This window comes from Pongo pygmaeus, chromosome 20 (assembly GCF_028885625.2).
Source record: "Pongo pygmaeus isolate AG05252 chromosome 20, NHGRI_mPonPyg2-v2.0_pri, whole genome shotgun sequence".
Classification (NCBI taxonomy): Eukaryota; Metazoa; Chordata; class Mammalia; order Primates; family Hominidae; genus Pongo; species Pongo pygmaeus.
The window spans coordinates 58,761,177-58,774,174 of NC_072393.2; the positions used below are offsets into that span (position 1 = coordinate 58,761,177).

Genomic DNA, 12,998 nt, shown 5'->3' on the forward strand with positions numbered 1-12,998 from the left:
ATTTTGCAAATACATCTTTTATTCTGTTTTATCAAAGATTGCTATTATCATAGTATGGGACCCACCCTCAATAATACTTACAGTGGCACTGGTGATTCTCATCTGTGTCCAGCATTGAACATCAAGGCAGTTTCCTCCATATTGAGAACTGAGGTCAGTCTGTGATCCACAGGGAGGTGAGGGGGCTGTGCTCTGCATGGGGTGTGGTTAGGGCCAGATCTGTGCCCTGAAGATCTGTGTCCTTCTGCAGCGTGTGTGTGGACTTTTCCAGCAGGGGAGCAAAATCTGAAAACCAATTGAAATTACCCTTGTAGGTCTTCCTGTGGCATGTTCTTATTTCTGCATAATCTCTGGTGCAGTGGGCAGTAGAGGACCATCTTTGTCCCTGGTGAGGTCTCCCCTGTGTGTGTGTTTTGTCACAGGAAAGGAGTGAGTGATTTCTAAACACTAAATCTCGGCTGGGTGCAGTGGCTCACATCTGTAATCTCAGCTCTTTGGGAGGCTTGGTTGGGCAGATCTCAAGGTCATGAGATCGAGACCATCCTGGCCAACATGGTAAAACCCCATCTCTAGTAAAAATAGAAAAATTAGCTGGGCCTGGCAGTGCATGCCTGTAATCCCAGCTACTTAAGAGGCTGAGGCAGGAGAATCACTAGAACCAGGGAGGCAGAGGTTGCAGTGAGCTGAGATCATGCCACTGAACCAAATCCTGGTGACAGAGCTAGACTCCATCTCAAAAAAAAAAGAAAAATTAAATCTCATATTTTTTTACACACAGGATTGATTTCCAAAGACTCATGCTATGTAAGGAAGCCATCAAGAAGGGCAAAGAAAAGGAGCCAGGGATGGCTCTTCCTCAGGTAAAGTGATATTTCTCAGTGGATTCTTCTGTCTCCTTGTTTTCTGAAATACCAGGTATTGTGGTAGCCAGACTTCTGTGATTCTGAAGCGTCCTAACTCACAAGTTTGCTCACATTCACTCATGCCTTTTCTCAGTCCCTCTCATCTTAAATTCCATCTGCCTCTATTGCCCAGGCTAGAGTTCACTGGAGCAATCTGGGCTCACTGTAACCTCCACCTCCCAGGGTCAAGCGATTCTCATGCCTCAGTCTTCCAACCTAACTGGAATTACAGATGCATGTCACCATACCTGGCTAATTTTTGCATTTTTATTAGAGATGGGGAATCACCATGTTGGCCAGGCTGGTCTTGAACTCCTGGCCTCAAGCAATCTGCCTGCCTCAGCCTCTGCCCAAGTGTTGGGATTATAGGTGTGAGCCACCATACCTGGCCTTTCATTTTTTTTTTTTTTTTTTTTTGAGACAGAGTTTCACTCATGTTGCCCAGGCTGGAGTGCAATGGTGCGATCTTGGCTCACTGCAACCTCCACCTCCCAGGTTCAAGCGATTTTCCTGCTTCAACCTGCCTAGTAGCTGGGATTACAGGCATGTGACACCACGCTCAGCTAATTTTGTATTTTTAGTAGAGACAGGGTTTCTCCATGTTGGTCAGGCTGGTCTCGAACTCCCAACCTCAGGTGATCTGCCCACCTTGGCCTCCCAAATTGCTGGGATTACAGGCATGAGCCACCGTGCCCAGCCAGTTCTGGTTTTTGAGGAGCATCACAGAAGCGTCTCTCACTGGCACTGTGACAGTGCTCATTACATAAACTAATGATCATCCTCTCTAAGCAGCAGTCACTGCTGTAGAAATTCCTCCTAGGGAGGACATCATTCAGACTCACTGTCTCATATATATGAGGCTCTTGACTGAACTCTTTTTTTCTGGACATGGAATTTTACTCTTGTTGCCCATGCTAGAGTGCAATGGGGTGATCTCCACTCACTGCAACCTCCACCGCCTGGGTTCAAGAGATTCTCCTGACTCAGCCTCCCAAGTAGCTGGGATTACAGGCTCCCACCACCATGCCTGGCAAATTTTTGTATTTTTAGTAGAGACGGGGTGTTCTTAAACTTTGAAGATCACTTTGGGGACGTTTAAAATAACTATTACTTTTTGTGTAATATTTACACATTTCAATATTAACTATTATTTACCATCTGTACTTTTTTTTTTTTGAGATGGAGTCTTGCTCTGTCACCCAGGCTGGAGTGCAGTGGCATGATCTCGGCTCACTGCAAGCTCTGCCTCCAGGGTTCATGCCATTCTCCTGCCTTAGCCTCCCAAGTAACTGGGACTATAGGCACCTATCCCTACACCTGCCTAATTTTTTGTATTTTTAGTACAGATAGGGTTTCACCATGTTAGCCAGGATGGTCTCGATCTCCTGACCTCATGATCTGCCTGCCATGGCCTCCCAAAGTGCTGGGACTTTGGTGTGAGCCACTGCACCCGGCCTACCATCTGTGCTTAATTGTAAACCTATTGGTCTTTATATTTTTTAGATAGCTCTTTAAAATCCATGATGGAGTTCTCATCAACAGGGCAAGGCAATGCAGAAGTGTTCCACACAGGGACATTGGAAAGACATGAAAGTCATCACATTGGAGATTTTTGCTTCCAGAAATCAAGAAAGATATTTATGACTTTGAGTTTCAGTGGCAAGAAATTGAAAGAAATGGCCATGAAGCACCCATGACAGAAACCAAAGAGTTGACTGGTAGTACAGACAGACATGATCAAAGGCATGCTGGAAACAAGACTATTAAAGATCAGCTTGGATTAAACTTTCATTTGCATCTGTCTGAACTGCATGTATTTCAGACTGAACGGAAAATTGGTAATCAAGTGGACCAGTCTATCAATGATGCTTCCTCAGCTTCAACATCCCAAATAATTTGTTGTAGGCTCAAAACCCATATTTCTATTAAGTATGGGAAGAATTTCCTCTATTCTTCATTATTCACACAAAACAAGAAGTACACATGAGAGAAAAACCTTTCCAATGTAATGAGTGTGGCAAAGCTTTTAATTATAGCTCACATTTAAGGAGACATCATGTAACCCATTTAGGAGAGAAACATTATAAATGTGATGTATGTGGCAAAGTGTTTCATCAGAAGCAATACCTTGCACGGCACCATAGCATTCATACTGGAGAGAAACCTTACAAGTGTAATGAGCATGGCAAGACCTTCAATCAGAAGTCATCCCTTCAGTGTCATCATAGACTTCACACTGGACAGAAACATTACAAATGTGAAGAATGTGACAAAGTTTACAGTTGAGGATCACAACTTGAAACACACAGGAGAATTCATACTGGAGAAAAACCATACAAATGTAAGGTTTGTGACAAGGTTTTCTGGGATAATTCATGCCTTTCATGCCATAAGAGTTCATACTGGAGAGATACGTTACACATGTAACGAATGTGGCAAGGCTTTTAGTAGAAAAGCAAACCTTGCACATCATAGACTTCATACTGGAGGGAAATCTTACAAATGTAAGGGTTGTGACAAGGTTTTCCACCATAATTTATGCCTTGCACAACATCAGAGAGTTCATACTGGAGAGAACCTTGCATATTTCGTGAGTGTGGAAAGACCTTTGCTCAAAATTCAGCCCTTATAATGCATAAGACAATTCATACTGGAAAGAAACCTTACATGTGTAATAAATGCAGCAAGGTTTGTGGGCAGCAAGCCACCCAGACACCAAGGCAAGAGACCAAGGACACGAGCTGTTCCAGTATAATAAAATATAAAACAAGAATAGTTATACCAGATATAGATCTTAGAGATATATGAATATCATTAATCATTAGTTTGTAGTAATTACTCTTTATCCCAATATTATAATAATCCTCACTCTACAATCATAACCTAGGAAAAACCAGGCCATACAGAGATAGGAGCTGAGGGGACATAGTGAGGTGTGACCAGAAGACAAGAGTGTGAGCCTTCTGTTATGCCCAGACAGGGCCAGCAGAAGGGCTCCTTGGTCTAGCAGTGATGCCAGCGTCTGGGAAGATGCCCGTTGCCAGGCAAACTGTGGTCCAGCGGTAGCGTAAGTGTCAAGGGAAAACACCCACTACTTAGCAGTCCTGGAAAGGGTGGGAGTCTCCTTTCCCCGGGGGAGTTTAGAGAAGACTCTGCTCCTCCACCTCTTGTCAAGGGCCTGACATCAGTCAGGCTCACCCGCAGTTATCTGGAGGCCTAACCGTCTCCCTGTGATGCTCTGCTTCAGTGGTCACACTCCTAGTCTGCCTTCATGTTCCATCCTGTATGCCTGGCTCTGCCTTCTAGATAGCAGTAGCAAATTAGTGAAAGTACTAATAGTCCCTGATATGCAGAAATAATGGCATAAGCTGTCTTTCTGTCTGTCTCCTCTCCCTCTCTGCCTTGGCTGCCAGGCAGGGAAGGACCCCCATCCAGTGGACACGTGACCCACGTGACCTTACCTATCATTGGAGATGACTCACATTCTTTACCCTGCCCCTTCTGCCTTGTGTCCAATAAATAACAGTGCAGCCAGACATTCGGGGCCACTACCGGTCTCTGCGCATTGGTGGTAGTGGTCCCCTGGGCCCAGCTGTCTTTTCTATTATCTCTTTGTCTTGTGTCTTTATTTCTACACTCTCTCATCACCACACACAGGGAGAGATGAACCAACCCTGTGGGGCTGGTCCCTACAAGGTTTTTAGTAGAAAAGCACACCTTGCATGTCATCATAGGCTTCATACTGTCTAAGGTTTCTAATCAACAATCAAACCTTGCACAGTGTCAGAGGGTTTATACTGGAGAGAAACCTTACACGTGTAGTGAGTGGGGCAAAGCCTTTAGTGGGAAGTCATCACTTTTTATCATCAAGCAATCCATGGTATAGGGAAACTTTGCAAATGTAATGATTTTCACAAAGTCTTCAGTAACGCTACAATCATTGCAAATCACTGGAGAATCCATAATGAAGAGAGATCTTACAAGTGTAATAAATGTGGTAAAATTTTCAGACATCAATCATATCTTGCAGTTTATCAGTGAACTCATACTGGAGAGAAACCTTACAAATGTCATGATTGTGGCAAGGTCTTCAGTCAAGCTTCATCCTATGCAAAACAGGAGAATTCATACAGGAGAGAAACCTCAAGTGTGATGATTGTGGCAAAGTCTTGACTTCACGTTCACACAGCATTAGACATCAGAGAATCCCTACTGGAGAGAAATCTTACAAATGTCAGAAGTGTGGGAAGGTCTTCAGTCCGAGGTCAATCCTTGCAGAATGTCATAAAATTCATTTTTGAGATAACTGTTCCCAATACAGTGACTATAGAAGATCATAAAGCTTTAATTGACATTAGAGTCAAATAGGCATTGACTTGAGATTGAGTTGACTTAACATTGAGTTTAAGCATTTTTACATTAAAGTGTTTATGTTAAGAAGATTGGGCCAGGTGGGGTGGCTCATGCCTGTAATCCCAGCACTTTGGGAGGCCAAGGCTGACAGATCACAGCCACGCCTGGCTATGAGAGGGTGTAGGTGGCCATAGAGGTGGGACCTGGTTAGAAGGGGCAGGGCCTTGAACAGAATCTGGGCGGGGCAAGAATGAGGAGGCTGCCTGTAGGCCATGCCAGAGGGTGATCATCATCTTGAGGGCAAGGTCTGGAAGTGGTGTTTTGAAGGGCAGGGTCTGGAGGGGGCGGGTCCTGGCTTTCTCCTCAGCTGAGCCCCAGGTGTTGACTGCTGTCATCCTCTTGCCCTGCAGGACTAGATTACCCGGGTACTAATTGGTGGATAGTTTCTGATGTGCCGTGATATTACCCCTAGTATCACAGGGATGCTTCCTGTCTGTTTTAAGTTTATATATATATATATATATATATTTTTTTTTTTTTTTTTTTTTTTTTTGAGACGGAGACTTGCTCTGTCGCCCAGGCTGGAGTGCAGTGGCACGATCTCGGCTCATTGCAAGCTCCGCCTCCCAGGTTCATGCCATTCGTCAGCATGAAATCGTAGTTCTGCCCAGGCAGGACTTTGCATTTCACATTTTATTTTGCATCCCCGTTCCAGACAATTCCAGAGCTTTTGAATCATGCCTCAGCCTTCCTGGCCTGTCTCCCTTCCAAAACCCGAAAAACAGAGGCGCTGGGCTCAAGACTGACTCACAGTGTCCCGCCCTGGCCCCGCCCTCTGCCGGTTCTAAAGGGCAAAGTCTCTCCGGCTGGCGCCCCGCTTAGGCCTGCCCAGGCCCCGCCCACCTCCTCGTGGACCCCTCCCAGGCCTGGTTTCTGTCCTGCGCGCGCAGATTCGCGCAAACCTGGAAGCGGACAGCGTGGAGTGAAGGTCTCACCGCAGCGCGTGAGTTTCTCTCTGTCTTATATTAAGTCTGTGCGTCCCAGGTACCCGGCGCTTCTGTATCTGGGACGTGGGGTCCCCACAGACCTGGAAATTCTTGCCCGTCTTCCTTCACCTAGAGCAAATTGAGACGTCCCTTTGAGAGTCCGGGGTTCACTTCCTTTTGGGTTTAAAATCGCCTTGAAGCTGGTGCGGTCTCTGGTCTTGCTGCTATAGGGCAATGTATACACTTTCTATTGCGTAGTTTTCATGCTCAAACCCTTTTTCTAACTCCTCACGCCCCGCGCTTTTTAAAGTCCTTACAGGTGAGGTGGATTCCCGCCCTGGGCCCCTCCCACCCTCGCCTTCCAATGCCCCTCCAGTACAGCGCCGTGCCCCCATTCCCGCGGAGACTGCGTCCTCTGCCTGGTCCTGAGATCCTGTAGACCCCACCATTGTCTTAAGGCGCCGTCGACCCCCACCTTCCTCCTCGTGCCGGGCCCTGCTGCTCAACAGGTCTCCTCTCCGCCGTCACCGCTTCCCCCGAGCCCGCGTTGGGAAGGTGCCTGGGGCCTGTCCTGTGACACGGGGTGTTCTTGTCTGCCCAGCTCCAGCCCCTGGAAAATGAGCTCCCCTGGGATGCAGGCATCTTACTCCAAACCCTCCTGTAATTGTATGGGCCAAAGGGATCAGGAGAGAGAGAGCAGTATAAAACCTGAGATAAGAAAAGAAAGCAGGAGAAAAAAGTAACTGGAGAAATGTAGAGAAAAGCTGGATGTACAGAGAGATGAAGGACAGCAAGGAAAGGAGGGGGCAGCAAAGAGGGAGGCTTGTCAGAGTGAGGGAGAGGAGGAGGGATTTGGAGCCAGGGCAGACAGGGCAGAGTGGTGCTGGTGGCAAAGAGAACAGAGGGAGAACCACAGCAGGGAGGACAACTGTGGGTCTAGAGTGCTATAAAGTGTGGACAGGGGGGTATAACAGAGAAGAGAGAATGTAACAGGGAGAGCAGAGGAGGCGCAGAGATGGGAGAAGAGGCGGAAATCTATGGAGATTGAGGGCAATCCAAAGATTGTGGGAGAAGGAACAATAAGAAGTTAAATAAGTTGCGAGGATGAAGCAGAAGAGGTGGAAGAGAAGGAATAAAGGGAAGAAGGGGATAAACAGCAGGAGAGGGGAGGGGCAAAAATGAGGCGTAGAAGCCCAGGGAAAAAGACAAGAAAACAAGAGCTAGAGAGAGAAGGTGAGAATGAGAGATGTGTACAGAATTAGGGAGGGAAGCACAGTAATGAAGACAAAGGGGCTGGGCGCAGTGGCTCACGCCTGTAATCCCAGCACTATAGGAGACTGAGACAAGGGGATTGCTTGAGTACAGGAGTTCGAGCACAGCCTGGGCAACATGATGAGGCCCCCCCCCCCAATCTCTGACCAAAAAAAAAAAAAAAAAAAAAAAATTAACCGGGCGTGATGGTGCGCACCTGTAATCCTAGCTACTCTGGAGGCCGATGTAGGCGGAAAACTTGAGCCCAGGAGGCCCAGGCTGCAGTGAGCCGAGATCATGCTACTGCACTCCAGCCTGGTCAAGAGTGAGACACTGTCTCAAAAGAAAAAAAGGAGCGGGGGACTTTGGGTACAGATGAGTAGGTTAGTTCATTGGATATTATTAGTCGTGACATGTTGACTTCTTTGTATATAATCTAATAACTTAAAACTTGTTTAAATTATACAAACAGCAGTGACTTATTCAGTTGTGAGTCACTCTCTTGCCTTTTCCCAGGGTTGGGTAGGAAGTGGAGCAGTGAAGTGGGGGAAAAAAATTGCTGTTATTACATACTTTTAATTTAATTAATTAATATTTGGGACAGGCTCTGGCTCTATCGCCCAGGCTCATGCCTGTAATCTCAGCACTTTGGGAGGCCGAGGCAGGCAGATCACCAGAGGTCGGGGGTTCCAGAACAGCCTGACCAACATGGAGAAACCTTGTTTCTACTAAAAATACAAAATTAGCCAGGGGTGATGGGGCATGAATGTAATCCCAGCTACTCGAGAAGCTGAGGCAAGAGAAGTCACTTGAACCCAGGAGGCGGAGGTTGCGGTGAGTTGAGATTGCACCATTGCACTCCACCTTAGGCAACAAGAGCAAAATTCCGTCTAAAAAAAAACCAAAAAGATATCCGTTTCCTTGTTTGCTACTCTTGTGTTTTTGATTCAGTAGTTCTTGGAAGAGAGCTCGATGTCCACATATTACAGATTACTATTCTCCCTAAGCATTCAGAAGGAGGCAGTCAGTGGAGGAATTTGTGAAATATTTTCCTAGATCCATCTGTAATGTTTTCTTTCTTACTAAAACATAGGACTGCGGCTCTAGAAAAGCTCCATCATGTTATCTTCCTTTTTTTTTTTTTTTTTATAAGCAGGAGTCTTTCTGACCTGTTATCTCCATGTTGGAGCAAGGGAAGGAGCCCTGGACTGTGGAGAGTGAAGTGAAAATAAAAAAAAATCCAGATGGGTGGGAATGTATTACGGGTGTAAACGCAGATAAGAGCTCAGATGGGCAGAGTGGAAGCTCCACCTTCAAATCTCTTTGCAAGTGGGAGAATTCTGCAGGAAAAGAAAAGTTTAAATCCTGAGATCTCTGAGTGGACATCTTTCTTTGCCCCCTCTTATGTCTCTGTTATTTATTTTATTTTATTTTATTTTATTTTTTGAGACAGCGTCTCACTGTCTTGCCCAGACTGGAGTGCAGTGGCACAATATCTCACGACGACCTCTGCCACCTGGGTTCAAGTGATTCTCCTGCCTCAGCCTCCCAAGTAGTTGGAACTACAGGCATGCATCACCACCACAACAGACTAATTTCTGCATTTTTAGTAGAGACAGGCTTGCACCATGTTGGCCAGGCTGGTTTTGAACTCCTGACCTCAGGTGTTTTGCCCACCTCAGCCTCCCAAAGTGCTGAAATTACAAGTGTGAGCCACCACACCAGGCCTCTCTGCTCTTTAGATGTGTAGTAGTTTGATTTTTTTGTCCTCTAGTGATGCTGCAGCTCAGAGGTGAAGGCAAAGTCTTTATCCTGATGGGCAACACCCTGTCATCTGGCTTCCGTAACCTCGTTGGTTTCTTGACTCTGGCACAGGGAGGGCTGTGGCAAAGGGGTCTCTGTCCCCTGTGGTCTCTCCTTCTGTACTTGATTCCATCTGATGCTCCATTCTCTGTCCCTATAGATCAGATCTCAGGCCTCCATACACCTACCCCTTGACCTAGCTGGTTCCATCCCATTTCCTGTACTTGGAACACCTAATCAAGAGACTGGAAAACCTGGGCTGCTCCTCCTTTGCAACTGGGGTGCGGGATACTGCACGGAGCCTTCTCTGCTTGTTCAAATAGTTGGCTTGCCTATTTGAAGTAGGAAAAAAGGCCATGCACTGTGGCTCATGCCTGTGATCCCATCATTTTGAGAGGCTGAGGAGGGCAGATCACTTGAGGTCGGGAGTTTGAGACCAGCCTGGCCAACATGGTGAAACTCCGTCTCTACTAAAAATACCAAAAGTAGCCGGGCATGGTGGTGGGTTCCTGTAATCCCAGCTACTCAGGAGACTGAGGCAGAAGAATCTCTTGAACCCGGGAGGTGGACTTTGCAGTGAGCTGAGATTCTGACTCTGCACTTTAGCCTGGGTGACAAAGCGAGACTCTGTCCCACCACCACCAAAAAAAAAGAAATAACAACAAAAAAAGTGTTTTTCCTACTCTCTCGTGCCACTGAGCACAGAATGCCTCAGTTCTGATCACCAAAATTTGTGGATTTCTCCCCAACCGCACCTTGGAGTGCAATGGCGTGATCTCGGCTCACCACAACTTCTGTTTCCCAGGTTGAGATGATTCTCCTATCTCAGCCTCCTGAGTATCTGGCAAAAAAGCAAGATCTCATCTCAAAATAAAATAAAATATATGAGAACAAAATTACTCAAAGTACAAAAGGCTAATCAGAGACTCAAAAGAAAGCAACCATTTGTCTCTTATTTACCTATGTCCTGGAATCCACCCCCCGACCCTGCTTTGAGTTGTTCCACCTTTCCCGACTTAACCAATGTACATCTGACACTTATTGATATGTCATGACTCCCTAAAATGTAAGCTCTACCTAGACCATATTGGGCACATGACCTTAGGACCTCTTGAGCCTGCGTCGTGGGCATGCTCTTAACCTTGGCAAGATAAACTTTCTAAACTGATTGAGGCTTGTCTCAGATACTTGGTTCACAAACTATTTTTAAAGTCCCAGGTAATTTATTTTAGCAGCTATAAGAAAAATCTGGGCTGGCACGGTGGCTCATGCCTGTAATCCCAGCGCCTTGGGAGGCCAAGGCGGGCAGATCACAAGGTCAGGAGTTCGAGACCATCCTGGCCAACATGGTGAATCCTTGTCTCTACTAAAAATACAAAAATCAGTGGGCATCTTGGCATGTGCCTGTAATCCCCCCTACTTCAGAGGCTGAGGCTGGAGAATCGCTTGATCCAGGGAGTCGTGGGTTGCACTGAGCTGAGATTGTGCTACTTCACTCTAGCCTGGTGACAGAGCAAGACTGTCCAAAAAAAAAAAAAAAAAAAAAAGAAAACAAAAAGCTGGTTTCAGGGGTTTCTGGTTACAACAGGAAATTTCAGCAGCCATACTTCAGAGAATCACATTCTTGAAGCAATGTTTGTGTCCTGAGTTCATTTTTCATCTGTCCTCTTGACTTTGGTTTAGTTATGAAGCAGCCTCATTTTCTTGGGTAATACATGAGGTTCGTTGTCTCATGGCCACAGAAATCAAGGACGTGGACACCCAAGAGTGGAGTTAAGAGTGGAAGTTTAATAGGTGAAAGAAAGTCAATAGCTCTCTGCTACAGAGAGGGGTCCTGGAAAAATGGTTTGCAGATTCCTGGTAAAATGTAGGGGTTTTATAGAAGAGCTGGTGGGGAGGCAGTGTCTTATCTACATAGGACCAGATGTGACATTTGCATACAGCATGAATTTCTGGCAGCCCCCTCGCCAATCTTTTATTATGCAGGTTCTTTGCCTGAGGTGTGCCATGTTGCCCATTTCTTTCTTACTGTACTCATGCTAATAAAAAAGGAAAGATGGAGCTTCCATGGTGGACATGCCTAGCCCCAAGGTAGCCCCTTTCCTACTGGTGCAGCTGCTGACTTTCCCTCATGTAAGCTTCCAGCTTGCTTACCTATGTTTGCAGATCGATTTTTCAGGCTGCTCTTTGTTAGAACAAAATGATATTTTGGGCAGCTTTTTGTTAGAAGGGAAGCTCTGCAGAGGAGTTTTTGCCCTTACTATCTGCCTAAATAGTTTCTTTTTACCTCCTGTATAAGTTGGATATGGCAAGAGTGACCCAATTGATAAGACAAACTTTTATCATGGCAGAATTTTAAATTCACTTTACATGCATTCTGCAAGTAACTAGAAAAGATACTTTTTATTTGCAAATTATAAGGTTTTTGTTTGTTTGTTGTTGTTGTTTTTTGAGACAATCTCACTGTGTCACCCAGGCTGGAGTGCAGTGGTGCAATCTCGACTCACTGCAACCTTCGCCTCCCAGGTTCAAGCAATTTTCCTGCCTCAACCTGCTGAGTAGCTGGGATTACAGGTGTGCGCCACCATGCCTGGCTAATTTTTGTATTTTTAGTAGAAACGGCATTTCGCTATGTTGGCCAGGCTGGTCTTGAACTCCTGTCCTCAAGTGATCTGCCTGCCTCGGCCTCCCAAAGTGCTGGGATTACAGGCATGAGCCACCACACCTGGCCAATTATATGGTATGTTATTTTTTATTATTTTTATTATCTTTTTTTGAGACGGAGTCTCAGTCTGTCACCCAGGCTGTAGTGCAGTAGCACGATCTTGCCTCACTGCAACCTCCTTCTCCTGGGTTCAAGCAATTCTTCTGTCTCAGCCTCCCAAGTAGCTGGGATTACAGACATGCGCCATTACTCCCAGCTAACTTTTTTTTTGTATTTTTAGTAGAGATGGGATTTTACCATATTGGCCAGTCTAGTCTTTAACTCCTGACCTGGTGATCTGCCTGCCTTGGCCTCCCAAAGTGCTGGGATTACAGGCTTGAGCCACCGCACCCGGCCCTATAAGTTATTTTATACCTTTTCTTTGTTTTCTCTTTCTGTCAGGTGTGGTAAGAAAACCTGTAACATAGATAGCCTTCAGAATATATTTGGATTTACTGTGGAGTCCTAATTAGGGAAAAGGAGTCTGGCTAGTGGGAACAGGGGGAAAGCAAAGAGATAAGGCAAATAAGCTATTTAAAAAACTAAACATTGAGCTGCCATATCATCCAGCAAGCCTAGTGCTGGGTATAAATATAACATGGATGCAACTGGAGATATATATATGTATATACACATATATATATATACATATACATATATATGTGTATATACACATATATACATATACATATATGTGTATATACACATATATATATACATATACATATATATGTATATACACATATATATACATATACATATATATATGTGTATACACACATATATATATATATTTTTTTTTTGCTGAGACAGAGTCTCGCTATGTCACCCAGGCTAGAGTGTAGCAGTGTGATCTCTGCTCACTGCAACCTCCGCCTCCTGGGTTCAAGCGATTCTCCTGCCTCAGCCTCCCAAGTAGCAGATTACAATCGTGCCACTACCTTGCCCAGCTAAATTTTGTGTTATTTTTATTCGTATTCCCCATATTTACTTTTATCT

At 45.4% G+C, this 12,998-nt stretch overlaps 1 long non-coding RNA gene and 2 pseudogenes across 2 annotated transcripts in view; all 3 read left to right on the top strand.

The window, feature by feature from the left end:
* Nucleotides 1-37: 37 nt before the first annotated feature.
* On the top strand, nucleotides 38-4,595 carry LOC129019453 (putative protein ZNF321; annotated as a pseudogene).
* LOC129021095 (putative zinc finger protein 137) lies at nucleotides 3,085-5,468 on the top strand (annotated as a pseudogene).
* A 643-nt stretch (nucleotides 5,469-6,111) lies between these two features.
* Nucleotides 6,112-12,998, top strand: part of LOC129019457 (uncharacterized) — a 38,046-nt gene continuing 31,159 nt past the window's right edge. For both annotated transcript variants that reach the window (XR_008495634.2, XR_008495635.2), the window contains exon 1: nucleotides 6,112-6,258. This is a non-coding gene — a long non-coding RNA (uncharacterized LOC129019457). The remainder of the gene's footprint in view (nucleotides 6,259-12,998) is intronic.